The 25311-nt window shown below is 41.2% G+C and overlaps 1 protein-coding gene across 11 annotated transcripts in view; it reads left to right on the top strand.

The window, feature by feature from the left end:
- The window catches only part of Slc36a4 (solute carrier family 36 member 4), a 391588-nt gene that overhangs the window by 33782 nt on the left and 332495 nt on the right, over positions 1 to 25311 (top strand). For all 11 annotated transcript variants that reach the window (XM_046462337.2, XM_058584992.1, XM_046462338.1 and 8 more), the window contains exon 2: positions 8889 to 8965. The gene's annotated coding sequence lies outside the window, so the exon portion shown is untranslated. The remainder of the gene's footprint in view (positions 1 to 8888; positions 8966 to 25311) is intronic.

Below are 25311 nucleotides of genomic sequence, written 5' to 3'. Positions count from 1 at the left end.
GAGGCAAAGATGAGAATTTTGCAGCCACAAGCCATTGACTGTCAGCAGCCCCAGAAGTTGGCAAGGGCAGGGAAGGGATTCTCCTCAGAGCCTCCAAGAACATGGTATTACCTGTCTCTGGATTTTAGATTTCTGGTCCCCAGAACTGTGAGAGTAAATTCTGCTGTTTGAAATCACTCAGTTGGAGTTTGTTTTGATAGCCACAGGAAACTTGCATACCAGTCTGTGCCAAGTTCAAGACAGTTCCATGGATTATGTATGTAACTGGGTAGCCATAACATTGTTGTTAAAGCTTAATTTCTGTCCTTGTCATGAATCAGCAACACAGAGTTGGTGGATGGCACTGGTTTGAGACCACCCTTTGAATTCTATAGTTTATTTTCTCTCCCTTGTTTTATGGCTAAGGAATCTGAGAGGCCCAGAGAGAGGCCATGGTAGGGCTGGGGTTGGAGCAGCAGGTGCCTTTGCTGCTTGGATGGATAGACAGAGCTGAGTCTGGATGAGTAGACAGTAGAACTGCCCTTAGGCTTGTTCTGCTGGCCAGCTGGTATCCCTGTTCTCTACTCTGCTCAGTGAAAACGGAAGCTCCAGTGAACCCCAGACTCCAGTGAGCCCCTGGAGCTTACTATTCAGGAGGCCAGAAAGCAGGGAAAGCTTTTGGTGTCTTTGCTGCAGTTAGGGAGCCAGTAGCAGCAGCAGGCAACTGCCATGTCAAGCGGGGAGGTCATTGAGGACTTTCCATGCATTTATTTTCCAGCCCATTGCTCTAGTGTTTGTGGTAGGGGTCATATCTTCTCTTTAGAGTCTAATTTTAACTTTCTCTTTTCAGAATGGTAATTATTTCTTAGAGAATAGGGACTAGGTTCCAGGCATGTTGACTTCTTATGCTGCTCAATTAAGGTCCCAACTCCTTAACTTGGCATTCATGATGACTCCCTTCTCCTATCTAGCCCTTCCTTCCAGCCCTCTCTTTTGTGTACCTTAATCTCTGCATTTTACCAAAGTCATTGTTCCCCAGTGGGACTAGGAGAGGTGAGGTTCTTGAAGCCTCACTGAGGTGAATTTGTGGTTGACTAATCCAAGAACTAGTGGAAAAATATGGCAAGGTGATAGAGGTTGGCCATATATCTTTAACATTTTTTATGGAAACATGTTTACATTCACTAAATATACTCAAAGATAGGACTGGGTTTGTGGCTCACTGGTAGAACACTTGCCTAGCATGTGAGGCACTGCGCTGCATGTAAATAAACGAACAAAATAAAGGTCCATCAACAACTAAAAAAATAAAAAAAAACAACAACAAACAAACCAAAAAAACCACATTCAAAAGGTTGGGTTGCCAGAGGACTGTGGCCATCTAAGCAAACCAGGCAAGACCAGAAGGAGAACTTCCCAGCTGAACTAGCACTAAATGACCACCAACCCAGGGTTAAGTGAAATATTGTTTAAGACAAAAAATTAATTAAAGAGGAAGAAAAGGAAGTGCAGTAAACCAAAAATTACCTTTGAATTGTCACACTTCTTATTTTAGTAATGATGGGCATCATATCATGATTTAGTTGATCCTTGCTTGCTGTAGACATGTTTCAGATTCTGCTGCATTTGTATTTTCAATGTAATTCTCACTTGCTTTGTTACAGATAATGCTGGTATCACGAGCCCTTTCCTACTTGGGATCTGGGCCTCCATCTTAATGTTTAATGCCACTGGGATTTTTGAATTACTTTGCTGGGTCTACACTCTTGAGTCTCACACATCTCTCTCCTCTTCTCCCAGATATTATGGGACATTAATTCAGGGGCCCATAGTACTTTCTCTCTCCTCTTATTTTTTCCAAGGCATTATTCCTTTACCCTTCACTTTTATTTCTATTTATTTATTTATTCTAATTAGTTATACATTGACAGCAGAATGTACTTTGATTCATAGTATACAAATGGAGCACAGTTTTTCATTTCTCTGGTTGTAAACGAAGTAGAGTCACACCATTTGTCTTATCATATGTGTACCTAGGGTAGTGATGTCCATCTCATTCCACCATTTTTTCTACCCCCATACCCCCTCCTTTCCTTCCCACCCCTTTGCCCTATCCAAAGTTCCTCCATTTCTCCTATGCACACCCCACCCTCAGCCCCACCGCCATTATGGATCAGCATCCACTTATCAGAGAAAGCATTTGGCCTTTGGTTTTGGGTATTGGCTTACTTCAGCAGCTTACTTCATCCATTTACCTGCAAATGCCATGATTTTATTCTCTTTAATGCTGAGTAGTATTTCATTGTGTATGTATATATCATAGTTTTTTTATCCATTTATCTATTGAAGGGCATCTAGCTTGGTTCCACAGGTTAACTGTTGTGAATTGTGCTGCTATAAACATTGATGTGGCTGTGTCACTGTAGTAGGCTATTTTTAAGTTCTTTGGGTATATAAACCGAGGAGTGGGATAGGTGGGTCAAATAGAGGTTTCATTCGGAGTTTTCTAGGGACTCTCCATAATGCTTTCCAGATTGGTTGTACCAATTAGCATTCCCCCTAGCAATGTCAGAGTATGCCTTTTTCCCCACATCCTCGCCAACACTTATGGTTACATGTATTCTTGATAACTGCCATTCTGACTGGAGTCAGATGAAATCGTAGTTTTGATTTGCATTTTTCTAATTACTAGAGATGTTGAATATGTTTTCATATGTTTGTTGATTGATTGTATATCTTCTTCTGAGAAGTGTCTGTTCAGTTCCTAAGTCCATTTATTGAGTTATTTGGTTTTTTGGTGTTAAGTTTTTTGAGTTCTTTTATGTCCTGGAGATTAGTGCTCCCATTTTGTAGGCTCTCTCTTCACCTCATTGATTGTTTCTTTTGCTGAGAAGAAGCTTTTTAGTTTGAATCTATCCCATTTATTGATTCTTGATTTTGTTTCTTGTGCTTTAGGAGTCTTAGTAAGGAAGTCAGGACCTAATCCTACATGGATGAAGATTTGGGCCTACTTTTTTCTTCTATTAGGTGCAGGGTCTCTGGTCTAATTCCTAAGTCCTCGATCCACTTTGATTTAAGTTTTGTGCATGGTGACAGATTTGGGGCTTAATTTCATTTTGTTGCATATGGATTTACAGGTTTCTCAGCACCATTTGTTGAAGAGGCTCTCTTTTCTCCAATATATGTTTTTGGCACCTTTGTATAGTATGAGATAACTGTATTTATGTGGGTTAATCTCTGTGTCCTTTATTCTGTACCATTGGTCCACAAGTCTATTTGGTGCCAATTCCACGTTGTTTTTGTTACTATTGCTCTGTAATATTGTTTAAGGTTTGATATTGTGATTCCACCTGCTGCACTCTTCTTGCTAAGGATTGCTTTGGCTATCTGGATCTCTTATTTTTCCAGATGAATTTTATGATTGCCTTTTCTGTTTCTATGAGGAATGTCATTGGGATTTTGATTGGAATTGCATTAAATCTGTATAGTGCTTCTGGTAGTATGGTCATTTTGACAATGTTAATTCTGTCTATCCAAGATCAGGGGAGATATTTCCATCTTCTTTAATTTCTTTCTTTAGTGTTCTGTAGTCATTTCACCTCTTTTGTTAGGTTGACTCCCAAATTTGTGTTTTTTTTTTTTTTTTTGAGGCTATTGTGAATGGGGTAGTTTTCCTCATTTCTCTTGAGGATTCGTCACTGATGTACAGAACTGCATTTGATCTATGGGTTTTGATTTTTTAGCCTGCTACTTTGCTGAATCATTTATTAGTTCTAGAAGTTTTCTGATGGAATTCTTCAGAACCTCTAAGTATCAAATATTATAATTGTCAAATATTGATGGTTTGAGTTCTTCTTTTCATATTTGTATCCCTTTCTTCTAATTGCTCTGGCTAGAGTTTCAAGGACTGTGTTAAGTAGAAGTGGTGAAAGAGGCTATCCCTGTCTTGTTCTAGTTTTTAGAGGGAATGCTTTCAATTTTTCTCCATTTAGAATGATGTTGGCCTGGGGCTTAGCATAGGTAGCTTTTATAATGTTGAGATATTTTCCTATTATCCCTAATTTTTTCTAGTATTTTGAACTTGAAGAGGTGCTGTGTTTTGTTGAATGCTTTTTCTGCATCTATTGAGATGATCATGTAATTCTTATCTTTGAATGTATTGATGTGATGGATTACATTTATTGATTTCTGTATGTTGAACCAACCTTGAATCCCTGGGATGAACCCCACTTGATTGTCATGCACTATTTTTAAAATATATGTTTGTATGTGATTCTCCAGAGTTTTATTGAGAATTTTTGCATTTATGTTCATTAGAGATATTGGTCTGAAATTTTGATTCCTTGATGTGTCTGTGTTTGGTTTTGGTATCAGGGTGATACTAGCTTCACAGAATGAGTTTGGAAGGGTTTCCTCTTTTTCTGTTTCATGGAATAATTTGAGAAGTATTTGTATTCTTCTTTGAAGGTCTTGTAGAACTCAGCTGTGAATTCCTCTGGTCCTCTGACCCTGGGCTTTTCTTGGTTGGTAGGCTTTTTTTGGGGGGGGGAGGGGATTGAACCCAGGACTTTGTGCATGCGTGGCAAACATTTTATCAGCTATATCCCTAGCCTGGTTGGTAGGCTTTTGATGGCGCCTTATATTTCATTGCTTGAAATTGATCTGTTTAACTTGCATATATCATCCTGATTCAGTTTGGGTAGATCATATGACTCTAGAAATTTGTTGATGTCTTTGATATTTTTTATTTTATTACAGTATCAATTTTTAAGATAGTTTTTAATTATCTTCTGTATTTCAGTAGTGTCCATCATGATATTCCCTTTCTTATCACAGATTTTAGTAATCCAAGTTTTTTTTCTCTCTCTCTTCATTAGCATGTCTAAAGGTTTATCAATTTTATTTATTTTTTCAAAGAACCAACTTTTTGCTAATTTTTCACTTGTTTTGTTTTATTTTCATTGATTTCAGCTCTGATTTTTATTATTTCCAGTCTTCTTCTACTTTTGATGTTGATTTATTCTTCTTTTTCTAGGACTTTGAGATGTAATGTTAGGTCATTTATTTGTTGACTTTTTCTTCTTTTAAGGAATGAACTTAAAAGAAAGTTCATGCAGTGAACTTTCTTCTTAGTACTGCCTTCATAGTGTCCCAGAGATTTTGCTATGTGGTATCAGTGTTTTCATTTACCTCTAAGAATTTTTTAATCTCCTCTCTGATGTCTTCTGCTATCCATTGTTTATTCAATAGCATATTATTTAGTCTCCATGTGTTGGAGTAGCTTCTAATTTTTATTTTATTGTTGATTTCTAATTTTATTCCATTGTGATCTGATAGAATGTAGGGTACTAACTCTTATTTTTTTTTTATATTTGCTAAGAGTTGTTTTGTGGCATAATATATGGTCTGTTTTAGAGAAGGATCCATGTGCTGCTGAGTAGAAAATGTATTCACTCATTGATGGATAAAATATTTTATATGTGTCTGGATTGTTATGTCTTGTTGATGTATGGTTTCCTTAAGCAGTATGAAATGTCCTTCTTTATCCCTTTTGACTAACTTTGGCTTGAAGTCTACTATCCTTTATGAGGATAGAAACCCCTGCTTGTTTACACAGTCCATGTGAGTGGTATGTTTTTTTCCCAATCTTTTACCTTCAGTCTGTGGATGTCTTTTCCTTTGAGACAAGTCTCTTGAAAGCAGCATATTGTTGTTGTTGTTTTAATCCAACCTGCCAGTCTATGTCTTTTGATTGAGCTTAAGCCATTAACATTCAGGGTTATTATTGAGACATGGTTTATATTCCCAGTCATTTTGGTTTATTTTTGTTATTTAACTTGACTTGGTTTCTCCTTTGATTGGCTTTTCCTTTAGTGTAGTGCTTCCCTTTGCTGATTATCATTCTCTCTTCATGGAATATTTTGCCAAAGATGTTCTGTGGTGCAGCTTCCTTTTAACTTTTGTTTATCATGTAAGGTTTTTATTTCATCATCGAATCTGAAGCTTAATTTTGCTGTATATAAGATTCTTGGTTGGCAACTGTTTTCTGTCAGAGCTTGGTATATATTGTTCTAGGACTTCCTAGCTTTGAGGGTCTGTGTTGAGAAATCTGCAGAGATCCTAATTGGTTTCCCCCAATATGTAATCTGATTTCTTTCTCTTGTGGCTTTTAAAATTCTCTCCATATTCTGTATGCTAGGCATTTTTATTAAAATATGGCTTGGTGTGGATCTGTTGTGATCTTGTATATTTGTTGTCCTGCAAGCCTCTTGTATTTGATTTTCCAATTCATTCTTCAGGTTTGGAAAATTTTTCTGATATTATTTCATTGAATTTCTTGTTCATTCCTTTGGTTTATATCTCTATGTCTTTTTCTATCTTTATAATTCTTAAATTTGGTCTTTTCATATTATCCCATAATTCTTAGATGTTCTACTTACTCATGTTTTCTTACCATCTTCACTTTGTGGTCAACTTTATTTTTAAGATTTATATAATTTGTCTTCATTGTCTGAGGTTCTGTCTTCCAAGTCATTTAATCTGTTGGCGATGCTATCTATTGAGTTTTTAATTTGGTTTATTGTTTCCTTCATTTCATGGATTTTTTTTTTAAGATTTTCTATCTCCTTATTGAAGTAAGCTTCTGCTTCCTGTATTTGCTTATGTAGCTCTTTATCGAAATGATCTTTTATTGCCTGTGTTTGCTCTCTTATATCATCCTTTAATTTGCAGAATATTTTAATTACATACCTCCTGAACTCCTCTGACATTTCTTCTGTGCTGGCCATGGATTTTAATAATGTAGTATCTTGTTTTGTTTAGACTTTCTTCCCTTGTTTTTTCATTTTGTTCATGTCTTCCCCTCTAGTGGTATGGATCTGAGGTATTGCACTTTTTACCCTGTACACTTATAGTGTCCCTGAAGGATTCTAATACCTCTTCTTTAAGGGGAAGATCAATATTAACAGATCCCAATGCAAACAAAGCCTTAAACCAAATAGCTCCTATTAAGATGTTACAGTTTTGTTGCAATAGACAGAAATGGTGATTTCAGTAATTATATACAATGTAAACAGTAGGTTTGCAAAAGGGTCTACAGTTTCTAATGGTGGATAAAGAGTGAATTTGGGGGTATTGGATGAGATGGTAAGGATTTAGGAGGTGAGGATTAGAGGTTTAGATCTTAGGAAGTGTGAAAGAGGAATCAAAAGAAGTTGGCTGGTAGCAGGAGAAAAGAGAAAGAGACTATGGGGACAAGTAAGTGGGAAGAAAATAGTACAAAAAAAACAAAAAAAAAATCAAGAAAAAGAAAATAAAAGATTGAAGACTATACAACACAATTGCAATATACTGTTCACACATCCCAGTCTTCAGTAGCCTAATGCATGAAAAGTACTTGCTTTCACAAATGTTCGGGATGTGAGGGCAGGAAAAGAGAGAGAGAGAAATGAAAAGAAAGAGAGAGAGAGAGAGAGAAAGAGAAAAACAAATCTCTAAGGAAAATTAAAGGATTGTTTCTGTTGAAGTTCAGTATCTTCTTTGCTTTCCTTCTCACCTGGTAGTGGGGCTGTCTGTTGTTTGCTGGTATCTCCACCCTCAGGATGGTGAAGGTTATTAGGATGGGAGGGTTGGTCTTGGGGGTGGAGCTCCTGGAGGTGGGATATAGCATCTCCGGTTCCTAATTGGAAGACTGCACCCAAGGATCTCCTTTGGAGCCCATTTGTGTGATGTGGATACCTGGTCTTATCCCTTTATATCCCCTGTAGACCCCACGATTCCTGGTCTCTAATTTAGTCTTCAAATTGTATCACACTCACCTCCTCCCTTTCTATTTCCCAATCAGGAACCTCTCTCTCTGAGGTCCTGTTGGACTGCGGTCTGGGGCCTGTGTGACTATTGCAGAGAGCTGTTTTGTATTGGGCAGATTAATACCAGGCTTTGCAAGCTACCGGCTGCAAAGGACACGTAGCTGCAAGGACTGTGCAGGATAGTGGCTATGTGCGGGCGGGGGGTGGGGGGGCGCAGGGTGGTTGGAGGACTATTGGTACCTTAATATTGCTTTTAGGTCCCAGCCAGTATCTCAAGATGGGAGTTGCCCCGACTAAATATGGAGATGGTGGTAGTGAGCATAACCCAAGATGCTGATGAAGGTGTCCCAAGATGGAGGTGACCGCTTTTAGAGATGGCTGGGCAGTGGCAGTGGGCTGCATGTTCGGAGATGCAGCTCTGTGGTGTATAGTGCTACAGCGGGCGACTGTCTCTTCTCTGCTGCCTGGCTGGGCTTTTACATCCTGTCCAGTGTCCCCAGTTGCAGGCTACCATGTGGAGGGGACTGTGGCAATGGTTGCAGTGTCCCAAGATGGAGGCGACTGGGAGAATGCCATGTTGGTAGATGGGGGTCTGCATGGGTGCGCTGGCTGGGCGTCCTGATGGGTACAGCTGTCCAGGATTCTCTAATAACTCACAGAGCAAAAGTATTCCCACTGCTTGAATCCTAGGTCATGGAGCCAAGGAATGCAACTTCCCTCTAGCTCACCATCTTGAATCTCCTTCACTTTCGTTTCATTTTTGAGACCTAACTCTGGATCTCTCATTTTAAAATTGGTGTTTGTTGGTAGTAGGAAATAGAAATGCTCTCTTGCCAGCTTAAGTTAGGGGATGGTTTGCTCAGGAATGCTTGACCATTCCTGCTGGGAACTGGAGCAGGAAAACCCCTCTAATTTAGGGGCTGCATGATTTTCATTCTGTCTGATGGGGACAGGGTGGCTGACAGTGGTGGTAGAGTTCATCCCCTGCCAGTTTCTTGAGGAGGGGAGCCGTGTATTGATAGGGGTTCCAAAGAAGGGGTCTATGGAGGGGTATTCCCTACCCATGTACCTGTTATACCTCTTCTTTTAATTTCTCAACAGGAATAATTCAAGATACCTTTACTGGAAATCATTTTGCTGAAATTATTGAAACAGTGATTCTTGAATTTGAAGACAAGGTAAAAATTCTCTTATAAGGGAAATTCATCTTTGGGGAGATATAACTGTCTTTGTCATTCCTGAAACGTGCCCTTTTGTGTATGTAATATTTTACTTCTCTCTGGCCATTTTCCTATTTATCCTCAAAGACCTTTTCAGGTGCCTCCCCAGCTTACCTCTGTGTCCTTTAGCTGATGTCAAATGGGGGTTGCATGAGAAGGGGTCTTGTGGTGGGGTTCTGGTCTTGCTGTGGTTATGGCTGCTCTTCTCTGCTGCCTGGCTTGCCTTTTACATCCATATGAACCTCTGTGCTACTTTAGTCAATGAACAGTTGCATTTTTACCCATCTTTCTGAACCAAAACCTTTTTTGAGTTAAATGAACTAGTTAGCAGATTGCATTTCTCAAACTGTTCATGCACCTGTTAAATATCCCAAAGAAGATCCTTTTGTACTTCATTGGTTTTCTTGGTTACCATTCTCTTGGAAGACTTGTCCCAACCCTTCCTGCCCCAAGGTAATTGCATTTGTCTTTTACATTTGTAAAATGGTTTCCCTTTTGTGTTTCTACACATGTCAACAGATTTTCTTCTTCTACCAGTGTTTGGTCACTTCTCATTTTCAGAGTCAGGAAACAAACTCAGAAGCTCAGTGTCTTGTATAAAGTCATGAGCCAATGTGAACTGAATTCACTTTTTACCTCCCATGTGATATCTTGATTTTTCCCTCTGGAAACTGTGGCAAACTGCTGGTGCCACAAAACCTGGAAGTTCTGTCCTTTACCCACCTTAGTGTTCCTTTCAGAATAGAGTCTTGACTTTCTGTTGAGAAATGCAGTATAACCCCGGTGTTTCCCACACTCCAACCAGTTAACTTTCTTGCATAAGAAGGCATATTCCTCCTGGGGACCTTCCAGTCAGTACTGAAAGTAGTTTTTTGCTTTTTTCTGTGAGGGTTTTCTTGAATGCAGGAAATGTATTTTATTTAAATGCTGCATTATCTTACTCTATGAGTAAACTGGATGATACTAAACAAGAATTCAATCAGCTTACTCTAGCTGTATCTAATGATAATGATATTTAAATAAGGCAAGTTGTTCTATCTATCAGTCAAGGTGGCAGAGCACAGTGGGATTGCCATGTGGAATTGTTTAGTTAAATGTGATTTTTTTTTAAAAAAATAGCTCAACTTTTAATTAGAAAGCAGATTGTGAACTGACATTTTGATTTGTCTTTTGATAGGGAAATTAGAAAATAGACCCATCATAATAAAAACCCAGATTCTAGTCTAGAAACGGGTGTAATGCCTGAAGAGTGGGGCATGATTTGGGTAAACCATTGCATGTAAAACAGGCCATCCTCTGTGACCATTTTTGTTGAGAGGTTTTCTTGTACTACCACCTTGGATTAACATTTCCTATGGGATACTCTATCCTGGAATCCCCTAGATAGTATGGTACTCCCAAGTGTATAAGTGTCAGGGACCAAGACCAAATACTGATATTCCCTTTTACTGGGAATCCTTAAATATCAGCATCAGGAAACTGGGAAATCTTAGCCAGGAAAGGTTATGCAGGCCTATAGTCCCAGTGACTCAGGAGGCTGAGGTGGGAGGATCTAAATTTGAGTCCAGCCAGAATGACCCTGGGCTCAATCCCCAGTATTGAAAGAAAAAAAAGAAAAAATTAGCAAACCTAAAACTTAAGTCTTAAAGAAAGTGTGTCTGGCCACACACTTCCAGATGAAAATACCATTTAACTGTGTTCTTAATCCCAAGGCTGGTATTTTGTTACTAAGGATCATAGTAAAAGCGACTGTGTATGTCCTGACTGAATTTGGTGCCATAAGCTCCTTCTGTGGCCATACCCCAACTTGAGTTGGCACAACGGTAGGACATTCAAGCACCATGAGAGTCCCCAGTGAGGACCAGGTGCCCGTCATTCCACCTGACTCCTCTGTGTTGTGCAGTACTTTTTATTCCTTTTATAGCAGTAAGCAAACATGGCTTTCACTTGGGCACCTCAAGCTTACTGTGTCTTAAGTTTTGACTCTTGCTCATCTTCTATCATTAGCCCCTTTCTGGACCTACTTCTTCCCCTCCATCTCATTAAGGTATACAGTTGTTAATTCACTTTTCAGGCTCTAACCTGGGAGTTAAATGTTAATATTCACCTTTCTCTTCCTTCAAATCATCAAGTTCTAACAATGCTTCTTCCAAAGTGGATCTTGAATCCATCCACTGCCCTCCCACCTCCAAGCCAGCATCATCATTTACCTGGGTTATCACCAAGGCCTTTGAATTGGTGGTAGCCTAGTTAATCATTAAAAATACTTGATATATGATTTCACTCCGCATGGTCTACTCAAAACCTGTCAGTGACCTCCTACTGCACTTGGGTGAAGCCCATATGCCCTGCATGGCCTGTGAAGAGGACTGCATGATCTGGCCCCAGCCTACCTGTGTACTCCACAGCTCTGTTGGCTTCATATTGTTATAGCTTCTGAGACAATTTCCCTTCACTCTTGACTTCCTTGGAAGATTGCAATGACTTTGATTTTCCAAATGCAATAAATAGCCATCAGGCTCTCAGAGATATACTTAGAATGGATATTGTGTTTTGGGAAGTAGAATAGGGAGTGAATTATTCCTTTAAATCCCAGAATATCAACTCCTAGAACTCAGGTGGGATGAAATTTCATTTGGAACTTCAATAAATTAATAACAAATGTGTAATCAAATTATAATGCCTTCTGCTACTCCCCAAGTAGTCCCTCACCTAAATATTTTCATATAAAAATGTCCAACATCTTAGCTCAAGAAATCATGAAAGAAATTTGATTTTAGGCTGCTAGTAGAAAAGACTGTTATTCTACAGAGGAAAGGGAAAAAGAAACAAAGCTTAAAAATTAGTGTACAGCTTTTGTTTTTAACACATTCCTTGTATTCTAAAGCCTGCGTGTCATCTTTGCTTTGAGCTTTCCTCTTGTGTGTTTGAGGAGGTGTGCATACATAAGCACACATCTCATGCATGAACTTGGTTAATGACACTCCCTCCCTCTCCAGGCCTTCTATTCAAAGTAATTAATGGGAAAACTGAATTCCAGCTGGATTTTTGTTTTACCATTACCTCAAATTAAGATAACTTTTCTACTATCTTGAATTTGAAATGTTTTAGGTTCTAATTTGTGCTTCCTAATGAGTTACAGTAAAGATTGTAATGAAAATATCAGACAGTGATCTTATATTCTTAATTGTGTGATAAACAGGGTGGTCCAGATTCTGCCAGATGCATGGAAGCACAGATGTGGACCCCTCATTCATCTTGGGGAGTAGAAAGTCATGTGACCTTTGAGATGGGTCTTAGCAAAGAGTTTGTCAAGTGGGAGGGGTTGGGAAAGAAGTGCATGTGGGCATTTCAGACAGCTGTGTACATAGGTGGCCAGGGAGGTTAGCCAGAGCATGGCATGCCCAGAAAACTGTGAGGAGGGTGGTAGGGCATGTGGCGGGAGCCATGGGGGGAGGGTAGTAAGCACTAAACTATGGGCTAGAGCCAGATTGTGCAGGACCTTCTTTGGGGACCAGGTTGAACAGGGGTTTTGGTTTTTATTCCACAGGCAGAGGAACGCCACTGTAGAATTTTATGCTAGTGAGTTGCTAGATCAGATTTGTCTTTTAGAATCAGGATTCTGTAGACATGAACGGTACTCCTTAAGACCTCCTGAAGGGTGGTGATCCTATTCTGATTTTTCTGTCAGTCTTTTTATCAGTTCTTGTGGATATAAGACTCAAAATTCTGGGCTCCCAAGTACAAGACATGACTGCAGCTAGCTACCAGTAATCATAAAGATGTGAAGTTACCGAAATGTGATTGGTGTTGTTAGTGCCCTGCTGGAGTTTCTGGATGACTCTATTCTGTGTTCCTCTGGGAGGCCAGGACCTTGCTGTGCTTAGCACTGTTGGGTCTCTGGTCCCTCTTAGCATGAACACTCTGCTTGGAGTTTCTGCAGATCTTGGAAATAGCATGCTATCAGGGTAGTGTCAGCGAGGTCATGAATTTGTGACAGTTTGTAATGGCTGGGAATCTAGATGCTTAATTATCAATTGCTGTCAACTTGGCTTTCTCATTATTAGCTTAACATGATTTGGTTGGTTGTTAACCCTGCAGTATAGAGTAATGTGTATGTATGCCAGGGATATTTTTTGGCTAAAATGTTTCCAGTAACTAGACTTTTAATGTATGAAGTTTAGATTAGTCATCCATACCCGTTTGCTAAAGAAGAGGTATACAGCTCTCACCTCTGCTTCTACAGTGATTTTCCATTTCTTACCACACTGCTTTTTGCTGGTAATAAGGGAAAATGTGTGGGATAGGCAAGTTGTGGCATCCTTTACTCTGCTTCCATGGACAGTGGTTTTAGGATTTAGAAATGTTTGCGTCACTTGGGGCTTGAGAAAGTTGGTAAGCTTAGGAGGGAAACACAGGTTAGCAGGCTCTTGCAGAAATCCTCATGATCAAAGTTGAGACATCAACTAAACATGGGGATGTGGGGATGAGAGGAGGGGGGACATGTTTGAGGGAGTGGTGGGATGAGGAGAATATAGGGAAGGGAAGGTTAGGTTCTGAAAATCCCAGACTTCTTTCTTAGGCAGTGTTAGTGAGAGGAACAGGCCCAAATCAGTGAGCAAGTGGCAAGATGGGAAGACTTGGAAGTAAGTGAACATCTGGCTTGTTCTTCTACTGTGCACCAACAGAAGTGTGACCATGTGGGATGTGTTTGGGAATCACTGTTAGGCTCATCATGTGCAGGGCCTTAAAGGCCAGGCCACATCCTCACGGTGTTGTGTTGGCAAGGGGGAGCCATGGAGACTTGGAGGCTTTTTAGTTAGAACACCAACATCAGATTTTGGTTTCATTGAAATTCTTTCTGGCGATTAAGAGTTTGGGAGGCTGAAGGCATTAGGATGAGGGCTAATGGGGACTCAGTGGTGGCAGAGGACACACAGGCAAGTGATTGTAGTGTCTGTGCATGCTTTGTTTATTTGGGTGTGATGGGATACAGATTTCTAGAGCTGCACAGGGGGGAATGATTGGCCCCTGGTAGCTATGACAGGAGTGGGGGAGTGGCGAGGGGAAGATGGAGTCCAAGTCAATGTGGCAACAGGGCTCACCTGGGTTAATGTTGGCACCATGGTGGTGTGTGTGGACTGAGGTCATCACTGACCTGGATATCTTTGGGGACCTAGATGAACAAATGGTGAGATCAGTAAACCTGTCTTCAGTGCTCAAAGGCCATCTGGTGCTCTGCCCAAATCGTCCTCACTGACTAGGCAGTTTATAAGTTAGCTTTAAGTCCAACAAATGAGAGGGAGTTTAAATTAAAGATCATATCACTTTGTTACTGACAGACTAACTTCAACAACTCAAGTTCTTTGTCCAACGGGGTCATTCTCCTTTCCCTACCCCAAAGCCCACTCTTAGGAGACTTCAGAGAACACTGAGACACTGCTGGGTAAATATCTGATAGAAGCTTAGCTGGGTTTTGCAGAATTTTTCAATTTTGTTTGGAATCAAAGGCCTATAGTGATGTGTGAATGATAAACTGTGAGATGTGAGCGGTGGGTTTGCAAAATGGCTTCTGGATTAATCATCTCAGCCGCTCACTTCTCCCTTTTGCTAAGCACAGATCTGCTCTAGTTGCTCTGGCCCTCCTTGCTATTCCTTGAAGCCTCTCTTGGCCTTTTCCTCCTTGGCACTCTCTTCCCCTCAATCTCCCAGCTTGTGCCCTTCTTCCTGTTGGGCCTCTGCTCTCTGTATCACAGCATATCCCTACTGTACCACCTTACTCTGCAGTGTCTTCCTTCACAGCATTTGCCCCTTGACATTTTGCACATTTATTTGTTGTTTGTGTCCCTCAACTAAAGTGAGATTCATGAGATAAGGAACGTTGTATGGTCATTTTTCCATCTCTGCCACCAGGACATATCTCTAGCATATTGATGAGATTCCTTTGTATTTGGTGTATTGTGAATGATCCAGTAGACCAGTCGATTAATCAATCTGTATATTCACAACAGCTAATCAGTGTGTGGCATGTGGTGAGTGATTAGTCCCTAGCACTTGGTGCTCAGCAAGCATTAGTTGGAGAAATGAGTGGATGGGCGTCCTTCCTTGCCAGTCTCCCAAGACTGATCCCTAGTCAGGGTCAACCCTGGTTTCTTTAGTGGAGGAAGATTCAGACATATGTAGTCTTTCGTGCATCTGATTGCTTTTCCTATTGGTAAATTCAGTCAGCCCCTCGTTCTTCTTCTCAGTGTGTCTGTCATCAGCCAGGCTCTGTAATTAACTTACTATAATTTAGCTTAGGGATGGATTTTTCATTTTAAAGATGCTACAAACAACTGGTGCTTGTGATATCTTGATTGTTAATGAAGTTTGTGCCTAAAAGAATATGAGGGCTGTTTCCATGTCTGGGAGGAAGGGCCCATGCCTGGCCAGGCTGATGAGTTCTGGCAAAGTTGCATTTGTCTAGCTCCTGGGTGCACTATAAGGCACTGGCGTGGGGGCAGAGCCACAAGGTGAGTGTGGTATGTCTTCCTCAAAGGTCACATTTTATCCAAAGATTTGGAAGAAATGACATTTAAAGAGTATTAAAACAAATGTGGATATATATTGGAAGAGAATTCAGCATAGCTTAGTAGCCATGAACAGGCTGTAGAACTAGACTGCCTGGGTTTGACTCTGCCCCACCCCCTACTGGCTTTGTGGTTCTGGGCCAGTTACATGATGGCACCTCTGGGATGAGAGTCTTTTGACAGTGGAACTAGCAACACAAGTATGCCAGGAATCAGTGAGAGCCATGGATGGCTTCATCACAGTGTACGCACATTATAAATAAATGAAGCTGGAGGAGGGAAGATGGCGGCGAGGGGAGTGCATTACCCCCGTGTGCTGCTTCACTGTGTGGGAGTATGACAAGTCAGGACGGCTAAAGGATATCTTGTTAGGAATTTCCAGCAATAGTGGGGTGTGCCGGAACCTGGAGGAAGGATTTCCATCGCATGAGGATCGGCTACGGGGACTCAAACGCGAGAGGTTTGTCGCATGGAGGGTAACACTGCTTATTAAGCAAATCGCCCCGCGGCTAGAGTCTGCAAGGCGCGCTGGGATAGAGACGCAGGGTTACAGCGCTGCAGTTTCTGCCAGACGCGCAAGCACCGCACTCAGGGCTGAATTCTGGGTTCGAGACGGGGAAGGAAGCGGTCCATCTCGGTTCTCCACACCGGTCAGACCACAGAGGAGGCCAGCAGCCACCATGTTGGTAAACTGACGTCACCACACCTGTTTTTGACTGACCGCAGCTCATTCAGCCATAGAACAGGTAATTTCAGGCTGCAATTCGCCTGCGGCTTGCAGACAGATTGCTAGGGTTCAGCGCCTGGGGGCTTCTTAAAATCTGATCTTATCGGAGTGAACACGGAGCGGCCGAGTTCCGGCTCCCGGAACCGTCCCGGAACCGCCCTGGCTCCGGGCTGCGGAGCCTGCGGAGGCTGCTTCTTGGACCCTGCTACTATCAGAGCAAACACGAAGCACCAAGAAGCCGAATTCCAGCTCCCGGAACTGAGCCCGCGGGGACTGCTTCTTGGAGCTTACACTTATAGGAGCTTACACCGAGCACAGAGCGGCCGAGTTCCGGCTCCCGGAACCGTCCCGGAACCGCCCTGGCTCAGGGCTGCGGAGCCCGCGGAGGCTGCTTCTTGGACCCTGCTACTATCAGAGCATACACCAAGCACTAAGCGGCCGAATTCCGGCTCCCGGAACTGAGCCCGCGGGGGCTGCTTCTTGGAGCTTACACTTATAGGAGCTTACACCGAGCACGGAGCGGCCGAGTTCCGGCTCCCGGAACTTCCCTGGACCGGGGCTAGGAGCCCGCGGAAACTGTGTCTCGGTCCGGGTCCTGCTGAGGGCAGGTCAGGACTCACCCATTGCTTGGGTTGCCCGGCAAGGGGAACGAAATGCTGCCATTCGCATAGGATACCAACATGGCAGAGATCTGATGTCAGCAGAAAGCGGTGGAGGAGAGATCTTCATCAATACCAGCGGTGACATAAGCAGTTGGTCTCCTGGTAAGGGGGGTGAGGCTCAGTCACCCGAGTCTCCTCAATTTGTCCTCGAGCCAGAGGGAAGGAGCCGGGCCGCCGCCAGCCCCCGGAGCAGGCCCAGCGGCTCGCCAGCGTGGTGACCGCGTGACCCCAATTGGAGAGGGGGCGGAGCGGAGCCGCCACCCACACCCGCCAGGTGGGCAGACCCACGACCCAGTAGTACATGGGCGTGGTAGGAGGGGCAGGGCAGAGCCGCCCTTCGCGCTTGCAAGGTAAACAGACCTGTGACAGCCTGGCGGGTCAGGCCCAGTGGCCTGCCAGTGTGGTACACACGTCACCCCAACTCGAGTAGGGGCAGAGCAGATCCTTATCCCACGCCCGGATCAGGCCCTGCCGGTGTGGTGGTCACGTGACCCCAATTGGAGTGGGGGTGGAGCGGAACCGCCACCCGTGCCCGCAGGGTGAGCAGACCAGTGATCAACCTGCAGATCAGGCCCAGGGGTCCGCAGGCGTGGTAGGAGGGGCAGGGCAGATCCGCCGCCCGCGCCTTCAAGGTAGGCAGACCTACAACAGACCGGCGGATCAGGCCCAGGAGCCTGCCGGCGGGGTACAAACACCACCCTAATTGGAGTAGTGACAGAGCAGAGTCGCCTCCCTTGCCAGGAACAGACCCAGCATCCTGCAGGCGGGGTAGTCACGACACCCCAATTGGAGTAGGGGCAAAGCAGAGCCTCCACCCGTGCCCGAAAGGTGGGCAGATCTGCGACCGACCAGCGGGACAGGCCCAGTGGCCTGCTGGTACGACAGACACGTCACCCCAATTGGAGTAGGGGCAGAACAGAGCCGCCACCAGCTCCCAGAACAGGCCCAGTGACCTGCCGGCGTGGTAGCCACGACACCCCAATTGGAATAAGGAGAGAGCAGAGCCGCCGCCCGCACCTGCAGGAAAGATACGCAAGCAGTATGAAAAGACAAGGAAAGAAAGGACCACAAGCAATGCAGGTCAACGCAACTTTAGAAGAGGTAACAGCTGCAGCAGATGGAATGTCAGATAAAGAATTCAGGATATACATGCTTCAGATGATCTGGAGTATCAAGGAAGACATTAAACAGCAAAATCAGACAATGAAAGATCACTTCGACAACGAATTACGCAAACAAATCCAGGAAGCAAAGGATCAACTATACAGGGAGATAGAGGTTATAAAAAACAAGCAATCAGAAATCCTAGAAATGCAGGAAGCAATAAACCAACTTAAAAACTCAATGGAGAATACTACCAACAGAGTAGAACACTTAGAAGATAGAACATCAGACAATGAAGACAAAGTATTTCAACTGGAAAAGAACATAGACAGCTCAGCAAGACTGTTAAGAAACCATGAGCAGAACATCCAAGAAATATGGGATAACATTAAGAGACCAAACTTAAGAGTCATTGGGATACAGGAAGGTACAGAGCTCCAAACCAAAGGAATGAGCAGTCTATTCAATGAAATAATACAAGAAAACTTCCCAGACTTGAAGAATGAGACAGAATCCCAAATCCTAGAAGCCTACAGGACGCCGAATGTGCAAAATCATAAGAGATCCACACCTAGACACATTATAATGAAGATGCCCAACATACAGAATAAGGAGAGAATTTTAAAAGCTACAAGAGAAAGGAAGCAGATTACATTTAGGGGCAAGCCAATCAGGATAACAGCTGATCTTTCAACACAGACTCTGAAAGCTAGAAGATCCTGGAATAACATATTTCAAACACTGAAAGATAATGGGTTCCAACCAAGAATTGTGTATCCAGCGAAATTAAGCTTCAGGATGGAAGATGAAATTAAAACCTTCCACGATAAACAAAAGTTTAAAGAATTTGCAGCTAGAAAACCATCTCTTCAAAACATCCTAGCCAAAGTATTACAGGAAGAGGAAATGGAAAATAACAATGAAAACCGACAGTGGGAGGTAGGACAGTAAAGGGGGGAAAATAATCAAAGAGGAAAACAAACCATGTTTAGTAACAGAAATAAACAAATATGGCTGCAAGAACAACCCATATCTCAATAATAACCCTAAATGTTAATGGCTTAAACTCACCAATCAAGAGACACAGGCTAGTAGAATGGATCACAAAACAAGACCCAACAATATGCTGCCTACAGGAGACGCATTTGATAGGAAAAGACATACATAGGCTGAAGGTGAAAGGTTGGGAAAAATCATATCACTCATATGGACTTCGGAAACAAGCAGGAGTGTCCATACTCATATCAAATAAAATAGATTTCAAGCCAAAGTTAATCAAAAGAGTTAAAGAGGGACACTACATACTGCTTAAGGGAACCATACACCAACAAGACATAACAATCATAAATATTTATGCCCCAAACAATGGTGCAGCTATGTTCGTCAAACAAACTCTTCTCAAGTTCAAGAGTCTAATAGACCACCACACCATAATCATGGGAGACTTCAACACACCTCTCTCGCCACTGGACAGATCTTCCAAACAAAAGTTGAATAAGGAAACTATAGAACTCAATAACACTATTAATAACCTAGACCTAATTGACATATATAGAGTATACCACCCAACATCAAGCAGTTACACTTTTTTCTCAGCAGCACATGGATCCTTCTCAAAAATAGATCATATATTATGTCACAGGGCAACTCTTAGACAATATAAAGGAGTAGAGATATTACCATGCATCTTATCTGATCATAATGGAATGAAACTGAAAATCAACGATAAAAGAAGGAAGGAAAAAGCATACATCAATTGGAGAATGAACAATAGGTTACTGAATGATCAATGGGTTATAGAAGACATCAAGGAGGAAATTAAAAAATTCTTAGAGATAAATGAAAACACAGACACAACATATCGGAATCTATGGGACACATTGAAAGCAGTTCTAAGAGGAAAATTCATTGCTTGGAGTTCATTCCTTAAAAAAAGAAAAAACCAACAAATAAATGATCTCATACTTCATCTCAAAATCCTAGAAAAAGAAGAGCAAAACAACAGCAAAAGAAGTAGAAGGCAAGAAATAATTAAAATCAGAGCTGAAATTAATGAAATCGAAACAAAAGAAACAATTGAAAAAATTGACAAAACTAAAAGTTGGTTCTTTGAAAAAATAAACAAAATCGACAGACCCTTAGCGATGCTAGTGAAGAGAAGAAGAGAGAGAACTCAAATTACTAGCATACGGGATGAAAAAGGCAATATCACAACAGACACTTCAGAAATACAGAAGATAATCAAAAACTATTTTGAATCCTTATACTCCAATAAATTAGAAGATAGTGAAGGCATAGATAAATTTCTTAAGTCATATGATCTGCCCAGATTGAGTCAGGAGGATATAGAAAACCTAAACAGACCAATATCAATTGAGGAGATAGAAGAAACCATCAAAAGACTACCAACTAAGAAAAGCCCAGGTCCCGATGGGTATACAGCAGAATTTTACAAAACCTTTAAAGAAGAACTAATACCAATACTTTTCAAGCTACTTCAGGAAATAGAAAAGGAGGGAGAACTTCCAAATTCATTCTATGAGGCCAACATCACCCTGATACCTAAACCAGACAAAGACACTTCAAAGAAAGAAAACTACAGACCAATATCTCTAATGAACCTAGATGCAAAAATCCTCAATAAAATTCTGGCGAATCGGATACAAAAACATATAAAAAAAATTGTACACCATGATCAAGTAGGATTCATCCCTGGGATGCAAGGCTGGTTCAATATACGGAAATCAATAAATGTTATTCACCACATCAATAGACTTAAAAATAAGAACCATATGATCATCTCGATAGATGCGGAAAAAGCATTTGACAAAGTACAGCATCCCTTTATGTTCAAAACTCTAGAAAAACTAGGGATAACAGGAACATACCTCAATATTGTAAAAGCAATCTATGCTAAGCCTCAGGCTAGCATTATTCTGAATGGAGAAAAACTGAAGGCATTCCCTCTAAAATCTGGAACAAGACAGGGAGGGATGCCCTCTCTCTCCACTTCTCTTCAACATAGTTCTCGAAACACTGGCCAGAGCAATTAGACAGACGAAAGAAATTAAAGGCATAAAAATAGGAAAAGAAGAAATTAAATTATCACTATTTGCAGATGATATGATTCTATATCTAGCAGACCCAAAAGGCTCTACAAAGAAACTATTAGAGCTAATAAATGAATTCAGCAAAGTGGCAGGATTTAAAATCAACACGCATAAATCAAAGGCATTCCTGTATATCAGCGACAAATCCTCTGAAATGGAAATGAGGACAACCACTCCATTCAAAATATCTTCAAAAAAAATAAAATACTTGGGAATCAACCTAACAAAAGAGGTGAAAGACTTATACAATGAAAACTACAGAACCCTAAAGAGAGAAATAGAAGAAGATCTTAGAAGATGGAAAAATATACCCTGTTCATGGATAGGCAGAACTAACATCATCAAAATGGCGATATTACCAAAAGTTCTCTATAGGTTTAATGCAATGCCAATCAAAATCCCAATGGCATTTCTTGTAGAAATAGAGAAAGCAATCATGAAATTCATATGGAAAAATAAAAGACCCAGAATAGCAAAAACAATGCTAAGCAAGAAGTGTGAATCAGGCGGTATAGCGATACCAGACTTCAAACTATACTACAGAGCAATAGTAACAAAAACAGCATGGTACTGGTACCAAAACAGGCGTGTGGACCAATGGTACAGAATAGAGGACACAGAAACCAATCCACAAAACTACAACTATCTTATATTTGATAAAGGGGCTAAAAGCATGCAATGGAGGAAGGATAGCATCTTCAACAAATGGTGCTGGGAAAACTGGAAATCCATATGCAACAAAATGAAACTGAATCCCTTTCTCTCGCCATGCACAAAAGTGAATTCAAAATGGATCAAGGAACTTGATATCAAATCAGAGACGCGCCGTCTGATAGAAGAAAAAGTTGGCTACGATCTACAGTCGGTGGGGTCGGGCTCCAAATTCCTCAATAGGACACCCATAGCACAAAAGTTAATAACTAGAATCAACAAATGGGACTTACTCAAACTAAGAAGTTTTTTCTCAGCAAAAGAAACAATAAGAGAGGTAAATAGGGAGCCTACATCCTGGGAACAAATCTTTACTCCTCACACTTCAGATAGAGCCCTAATATCCAGAGTATACAAAGAACTCAAAAAATTAGACAATAAGAGAACAAACAACCCAATCAACAAATGGGCCAAGGACCTGAACAGACACTTCACAGAGGAGGACATACAGTCAATCAACAAGTACATGAAAAAATGCTCAACATCTCTAGCTGTCAGAGAAATGCAAATCAAAACCACCCTAAGATACCATCTCACTCCAGTAAGATTGGCAGCCATTAGGAAGTCAAACAACAACAAGTGCTGGCGAGGATGTGGGGAAAAGGGTACACTTGTACATTGCTGGTGGGACTGCAGATTGGTGCAGCCAATTTGGAAAGCAGTATGGAGATTTCTTGGAAAGCTGGGAATGGAGCCACCATTTGACCCAGCTATTCCCCTTCTTGGTCTATTCCCTAAAGACCTAAAAAGAGCATGCTACAGGGACACTGCTACATGGATGTTCATAGCAGCACAGTTCACAATAGCAAGACTGTGGAACCAACCTAGATGCCCTTCAATAGACGAATGGATAAAAAAAATGTGGCATTTATACACAATGGAGTATTACTCTGCATTAAAAAATGACAAAATCATAGAATTTACAGGGAAATGGATGGCATTAGAGCAGATTATGCTAAGTGAAGCTAGCCAATCCCTAAAAAACAAATGCCAAATGTCTTCTTTGATATAAGGAAAGTAACTAAGAACAGAGTAGGGACGAAGAACAGGAGAAGAAGATTAACATTTAACAGGGATGAGAGGTGGGAGGGAAAGGGAGAGAGAAGGGAAATTGCATGGTAATGGAAGGAGACCCTCAGGGTTATACAGTGGAGGGGGTAGAGAGAGAGGAGGGGAGGGGAGGGGAGAGGTGGGGAGGGGGGAGGGGGGATGATGGGAAAGGCAGCGGAGCACAACAGACACTAGTATGGCAATTTGTAAATCAATGGATGTGTAACTGATGTGAATCTGCAATCTGTGTATGGGGTGAAGGTGGGAGTTCATAACCCACTAGAATCAAAGTGTGGAATATGATATGTCAAGAAATTTGTAATGTTTTGAACAACCCACAATAAAAAATTAAAAAAAATAAATAAATAAATAAATAAATGAAGCTTATGTTCTATATGATTACTTGATATTTTAAGATAACAGAGAAGACTGATGAATTTTTATTCTTATGTTGGCTGTCCCTCAGAGCTGGCCTCTGGAGATGGGTAGTCACTCACCTCTACATATTTCAGGTGGAAGTTAGAGAAGCTTTGCCTTCAGTAAACACAGCAAACACAGCTGAGTGGCTTGCGTGCTTCATGAATTCTTCCCTCATCCATGTCTTAGTCTTGATCTGCCAGAGTTAAGCTGTCATTAGTGAAAGGATAAATTAGTGATGCTTACTTAGAGTGCCTGCTGTCCTAAAGTACCTGATTGAATAGCAGATGAAGGTGAGGGCATCTGTGGGTTTGGATAAAGAATTGCCATCTAAGGAATGACAGGGTTTAGAAGAGCTTGTTACTTTTCTGAGCATGTTCACACATTATTACCATTACATTCTCATAACAGTTTATTCATTAAGGTAGAAAAGACTGTCAGAGTAGTAAGAGACATCAGCTCTGAGGTCCATCTCTCTTTTATCTAATTTTTGAATTTCATCTATAGCATCCCCTTCACCTTCACAACTCTGCCTGGTTTCTTCAGAAATTGAGAGCTCCCTGCCTCAAAGGCAGTCCAGTCTGGCTCCCTATAACTTCTAGCTCTTGGTTCGAGGTCTGTCTTCTAAAGCTGCAACTAAATCCAGCACTTCTTTAACATGTAGCTCATACCCCTTTTGATACAGACCTCTGGACTTAATGTTTCCATACCTTCACCCAGGCCCCATGCTTTAACTATCAAGTGTATTAAATCAGTGAGATACAGTCCTCACTATAGCAGGTCGTCTTAGCCCTTTGGTTAAATTCTGGGTCACACCTCATTGGCTAATGGTAAAATTACTCTGACCAGCATTGTGTGTGTGTGTGTGTGTTTGTGTGTGTGTGTTAATCTGCCATCTCTATTGGTTTTTAAAATTTTTAATGTTTTTATTAGTGTATTACAGTAATAACATAATATTGAGATTCATTTTGATATGCATGTATGGAATATAATTTGCTCCACTTCGGTCTCTAGTCCTTCCTCTTTTCCTACTCTTCTCCATTTCTCTATTCTCCTTCCTCTAGTGGGCATGCTTCTATTCATTCATAGTTTTTTTTTTTTAAAAATTGGTGTTTTATAGATATAGATGTACATAAAGGTGAAATTCACTGTGGTATATTCATATATGTACATAGCATAATTTGGTCAATTTCATTCCACTTTCCTCCCTTTTCCTACTGCCCCTCCCCCACCACTCCCTATCCCTTTCTCTACTCTGCTGATCTCCCTTCTATTTTCATGGGTTCCTTTCTTTTCCCCCTTAATTTGGTCTAGCTTATGAGAGAAAACATATGAAAGAAAACATTGGGGCTGGGGATATGGCTCAAGCGGTAGCGCATGCGTGCGGCCCGGGTTCGATCCTCAGCACCACATACAAACAAAGATGTTGTGTCCAGCAATAACTAAAAAATAAATATTAAAAAAATTCTCTCTCTCCTCTCAAGAAAGAAAGAAAACATTGAACTCTTGATTTTCTAAGTCCAGCTTATGTTACTTAGCATGATATTCTCCAGTTCCATCCATTTCACAGCAAATACCATAATTTCATTCCTTTTTCTAGCTGATTAAAACTCCATTGTGTATATTCCTCATATTCTTTCTCCATTTATCTGTTAACCTGCACCTGGACTGGGTTTTTTTTTTTTTTTTTTTTTTTTTTTTTTTTTTTTAACCAGAATAAAACAAAATAACAGAGTATATAGTGGAACATATTTGTAAATTTTTTATTTCAATTTATGTTGTGTGTGTTGTTATATAACTGTTCAAAAGCCATTTTGGGGCTGGGAATGTAACTCAGTGGTAGAGTGCTTACCTAACACACGTGAGGCCCTGTGTTTAATCCCCAGCATTATGATGAAGAAGAAGAAGAAGAAGAGCCTCTTACAGAATTTCAAGCCATTTTCTTCTTATTTAG

This window comes from Marmota monax, unplaced genomic scaffold, assembly GCF_021218885.2.
Source record: "Marmota monax isolate L192 unplaced genomic scaffold, Marmota_monax_Labrador192_F-V1.1 WCK01_AAM20220418_F8-fsc00104, whole genome shotgun sequence".
NCBI lineage: Eukaryota > Metazoa > Chordata > Mammalia > Rodentia > Sciuridae > Marmota > Marmota monax.
The sequence above is the reverse complement of the archived record's forward strand: the minus strand, read 5'-3'. Positions and strand labels throughout refer to the sequence as shown.